This window comes from Metopolophium dirhodum, chromosome 8 (assembly GCF_019925205.1).
Source record: "Metopolophium dirhodum isolate CAU chromosome 8, ASM1992520v1, whole genome shotgun sequence".
Lineage (NCBI taxonomy): Eukaryota > Metazoa > Arthropoda > Insecta > Hemiptera > Aphididae > Metopolophium > Metopolophium dirhodum.
Window position 1 is genome coordinate 27,553,883 of NC_083567.1, and position 6,250 is coordinate 27,560,132.

The following is a 6,250-nucleotide window of genomic DNA, read 5'->3' on the forward strand; positions in this document are numbered from 1 at the left end:
TGTGCGTGAGACGCCTAACATGCGTGCGTGTGCGAGTGTGTGTGGGTTTGTGACAAGTCGTTGTCCGTCGCACATAGTATAATATAAAATGTATATTGGGGTAGCACGGTGACATTTCTTCTTCCCCAAAATATACTATTCTACCGTAATTTAACATTTTTTTTTTTTTGTTCGATTTTATAAGCACACGTCCGTCAAAAAATCGTTCGTCTATCGCGTGCGACAGTACCTGCATATTATTATTATTATTATTATTATTATTACGCTATTATAAAACATATAATAGGTATACATGCATACGCGAGTGCGTTAGGTATATAGCTGCCTACAACAACTACTGTACAACTATTGTCGTTTGCAGCGCACGACAACGATATTAAAGCACGCGCGAAACCGTCGCATCTGCCCACGAGTTAGGTAATATTTATATAATGACGCAAGACGAACATAGTAATATAATATTATATTATATTTTTCGATTAATATTCGTGATTTTTTTTATACGTCTTAGAGCGGGGTGTGTGCCAACTCCCATACAACAGCATATATTATACGCTCGACATTTTTTTTTCCATTTCAACGATTACCTGTGTATAATATTATCTTTTTGTTCCAACGTCAAGCTACACGTCCATAGTCGTATCAGTGCTCGAATTGGGGTGGGGGAGGGGGGGGGGGGGGGGGTGCGCAGGGGGACGGAGCTCCCCTACCATTTTTATTTTTTTTGCGTACTATTTTTTTTTAACTTGGACGGGGACGGTACAAACTAATGTCCGAAATAAATTTTATTAAAATGTGGATTTTAATAATTGATGTCAATTATATAACAAGTTTTACTATTTTTCATATCAAAATTATTTTTGATAATATTAATATTAAAGTATATTATCTAAGGCACTGCAGATACTAATGTGTGCTAGTATACTATCTCAAATCGTGTTCCGAATGAAATGTCATCAGTTTCAGTTATATGTGGTTATCATTAATCGTTGTTTTTGAATTTTTGAATTTTTTTATACCCATGAGCGTGGGGGGGGGGGGGTCAAGGCCTCCCACGGATCTGTGTGGAGTAATTGCGTCATGCCATTGGAACGCAGTTTTTAAATCGTTAGATTGAGCTCCTCTACTTAATTTTTCCCAATTCGAGCACTGCACCTATGCGATATATTTTCACCCTTAAGCGACGCTCGAGAAGAAAATATTTAACACTGATGACCGCGGCGTGTTATTAATAATTCATTTCTAATCCGGTAGAAACAGCGACTTTAATATGTCTATATATTTAAAACACTCCAAATCGAGAACATTTATAGTTGCACTCTGCACGCAGAGTGTATAGCTTGTGCAGTGTGCTGGCAATCTACCACGCCAAAGGTGCGTACGTCAGTGGTTCTCAATATTTTTAGGACCACGACCCAAAATTATCCCCAAAAATCTATCGCGATCCACAAGGTTCAAAATTTAAAAATTAATTCTAAAAACAAAATTCGGTTACTATTATTATAACTTATTACCTTATTAATTGGTAAATTATAATGTATATAATATTGGTACATAATGAATACATTTCTTAGAATCTATATAAATCAAAAAACTTCTCGCGACCCACCAGTGAGTTTCTACCCACAGTTTGAGAAACGCTGGGGTACGCGCAAAGATATTGCTGTCTTATCATCCTAGGCGTGAACGACGGAAGTGAATCCAACGACGACGGCTAGGTGATGACAATACCGACGCTGCTATGACGATATTTACAGATGTATACAAATACAATACACTTCATTTGTTTCGCGTTCATAAAAATGTAGAATAATCATAATACTACGATAATAGCAAAAACGTCCGAGCCTCCAAGGTAAGAGATGCTTTTATTCCTATTATTATAATGAATGACGTATACACCGTCAATTGTATAGTTGTTGAAGAGCTGGTTATTATTTTCCGGGGCTGCTGCAGAGACGACGTTTTTGAAAATCACGACAAGAAAACTATATAAGTATATTATATAATATATAATATAATATATACATATAATTTACATACCTAGGTATACGACATTACTTGTACTTTGTACGCAGGTTTCGCAGTAGACGGTATATTATGTAGGTATATGCATAATAGCTTTGCGGTGACATTACTCATTGTTACGATGTGTTTTTAGCTTCGTGTTATTATGGAATTGGCCTATTTCCATTGTCCATTGTTGGCGGCCACTCGATACCTTGCAAACGACTGGACTGCGCAATACAATATTATAATAAAATGCTTCAAACAAAACACTTTGATAATTTTCAATTCAATTCATATAATATTTATATTATTTTCTTCGCCACTCGTATTACTCGTAGTACGTAGTGTATACGACATACATCCCATACTGACGTATACTCGTATGCCATGCAGGATTATACGTCATATCGATTTTCGTTACAAGTGTTTATGTTTGTAGTTTTTACCTGCGTATAATAGATCCAATACTAATTCATTGTCGTACATCACTTGACAGTCTGTTGGCCACCCAACTAAATAATTCAATTTCAATTATTGAAAATGCCATTTTTTTTTTTTTTTTTTGAAATGGAATATTGATTTTAGATAGAATTTATGAATTTTGACGAACGAGTTTTATTTCATAGTTGAATTGTGTTGCTTTCCAGTGTATTGAAGAAAAATTATTAACTTTTTTCGATGATTCGTGAGAGATACCGTATCATAAGCATGGTTTAATAATTAATATTATATAACAAAATAAATTTCAAATATTTCACTGAGAACACGTGTAAACGACGCGTATGTGTTAAGAGTTAAGACTGTTTTGTGAGATGATATGACTATACGAGGTCGAGAATTTAATTGCTCGTGTACCTACTTTGTAATAAGGAAGGAAAGGTACCCAATTTTAATCAACGCATTTAAAAAAAAAATGTAAGTGTAATTCCGTATCTATAACATAATATAATATGAGTATCGAACAGTTTAATAATTTGTCATCGGTCAACAAACGTTTATTTACAAGATGTAAAACACCATTTTTTCTACTTTTAAATCGTCAACCAGCCCATGAAATTTCTATTACACTGTAATGTGATTCATATGTTACAAATCAAATGATTCAAATTACAGATACAATTATATTATGATAAACTTCAGTATTTTAAGTACAATATAACACCAAATAACTTATAAAGTTATAATCTTGCATCATCTACAGATAAGTACTCTGCAGCGCAATGAAAATATCATACAATGAAATATGATTAATTGAATATTACACTAATGACATTTATATTTTTTTTACGGCTATAAAATATGTATTTACGGAAAAGCATTATCAAGGGAAAGAATGACCACGCGAAAAATTGATTGAAAACATTCAGACAGCCTAAACACCAATTACATAAATCGAATAAAATAATATTTCCGAGGGCACATTTTTTAACATATTAAATTTAACGATCAGTTTTAAATTGTAAAAACTTGAAAATGAAATGCATTATTCTTATTTTATTAGTTGCCTATAATATTCAATTAAGGATAACACATATTGACAAAACATTTAATTGTTTTTACAATATAATATATTGGATTAAAGTTTGAATTTTTGAATTACGTGGGAGTATAGGCATATTACCAAGTAGAAGAAAATGTATAAAATAATATTATGTTCAGTGATCTATTTCCAAACAGTTTATATTATTTTTCATATTGTAAAAAGAACAATTATTGTTTTTATTGACACAGTCACTACCTACTATAATATAATATATCTATATCTAATCTATAGTACCTATAGGTATATGGTTCGAAAAATTAATAAGAAATACTCAACATAATAATATGCGAACTATTAAAATGCATTATTATTCTAATAGTTGAATAATTTCGAGTTCATGAACTTGCGTGCTTTTTCATGAACTCTTATGCATACTATGAACTATATATAATAAATAAACCGAGTTTTCCGAAATCTGCAGATAGTTGTACTGCTGAGTAGTAGTTGTACAACAATTGCACCATAATATTATAATATATCTATAGCGCATACCTATATGGTTCGAGAAATTAACAAGAAATACTCAAAATAATACTCGAACTATTAAAATGCATTATTATTCTAATAGTTGAATAATTTCGAGTTCATGAACTTGCGTGATTTTTCACGAACTCTTATGCGTATGCACTATAATATATAATAAACAAACCGAGTTTTCCGAGATCTGTTGTAGGTATAGACGTATTATAGTTGTACTGCTGAGCTGTTAGTAGTTGTACAACAGTTGTAGTACAATATTATTATTATATTATTTTGTATATAATTGTAACGGGACGCGGACGTGGATTCGGCGCGGGGGGAGGGGGTCTTGTGATGCGGCGTCGAGCGCTCGGCCGGGTGGCTGTGACGTGGCGCGGGGGTGGGGGGACGGCGGTTGATTACCTCGTCCGCAAAACAAATCGCCACCGCCGCCGGAACGAAACGGACGGCAATAAACGCGCCGCGGGCAGTGCTATTGTTGTCCGCGGCCGCGCGCGCGCGTGTTTGTGTGTGTGTGTGTGTGAAACGCGTCGATGACGGACGGACGACGGATGAGAACGACGTCGGTTCGCGCGAAACCGAACCCGAAAGAGATGGGACCGCAGGGACGGCGGCGGAGGTTCGCGTGATCGCGCGCGGAGAGACCGCGCGCGCACGGCACCGCCACCTGACGCATTTCTCACGTCAACACCGCCGCCGCCGCCGCGCCGAGGTGCTTTTGGGGAGGTTTTCACGGAGAGAAAAAAAAAACACAAATACAAATTACTATCGTTATTGTTATTGTTATTATTATTATTATTATTGTCGTTACACGCGCGCGTTTCCCGTCGACAGGTTTTCACATCCCCTTTCTTGCGCAGTTTATAATATATTATATTATATTATAATATACAGGTGCTGCTGCAGAAGCAGTAACCATCATAATATTATTTACCTGTCGAGTCGCTGCACGCATAGGTACTACGACGCACTGAGAGTGTAGGTTATGTTGTGTAGAGTTTGTGTACAATAATATTAGTATAATATTTATATAATAATATATTTTTAATGTTTATTTAATTGGTATTATGTACGTACATAGAGTACTACATACGTCAGCTGATGACGATTAGTTAGAGACACCCTCTTGTTAGATCAACTAAATCGTATTATGGTTATGTTTTGTTGTATTGTACAGTTTAATATAGGTACGAATTTAAGTATTGTTATATATTATAATGTGTCACTTTGATAAGCTAGATATTTCGCGTTACGATGTTTTAGTTTATTACAATAATTACGTAAAAAAAAATGAACCGTCTACAATTTAAATACACTTACGTGACTACCTATCAAATATAATAAACTATGTATATAATAATATGTTACACCTATAGCTCTATATTGGATTCTGTTTAAACTTTAAGCATCAACATTTTCTGAAGTATATTTTAATTTGAATTATAAAAGTTGGATTATTTAGAACAGTGTTCTTTTTATATAAGAACGAATTAAAAAATATCCGACAAAATTCAGCATTGACTTGCAGGCTATGGTTGGCTCTAGTACGATTTACGTATTTTGTGTTTCGTCTGCTGCCTTCTCGATAGTAATTATACGAATAGTGTATCTCACGTGTATATTAATAATATACAAGCCGACCACCATTTATTCGCATTCACGCGGAAAATGATAAACGTGTAACATTATGTTACGGGGTAAGAAAATTGTGTGAACGTTTATACAATATTTCCGTGCTAAATTTATTTCTAAGAATAATGAATAATAATACTGCGAGAATACAACGTGGTGTGTAAAATATGTGTACGTACAATCACTTCGACTCGTCACTATATACCTAGGTAGTATAAAAAGCGCGTCATATAGAATAACCGGTTGTAAACACTGTATAAATTCGCATAACACATCAATCAATGCGTTGAACTTCACAAGTCGAAGCGGCGGCCGCACTCTTATAACAGCACGAACGATACTTATTATTATGGTTATTTAAATTTATACTACTATATTCTCTGTCGAGTATCGTGATTATATTATCAAGTATATTGAATTCGTGCCAAATAATTGATAAACAATGCTCGCCACGATAGACAGAACTCGTGGAATCGATATAGGTATACAACAAATGGAATACATATTATGAGCAATGGCGTGTAGAGCATTTGTTTTGGGTGAGACCCAGACATTTTCTATACCTACCACCACCACCCCCTTATG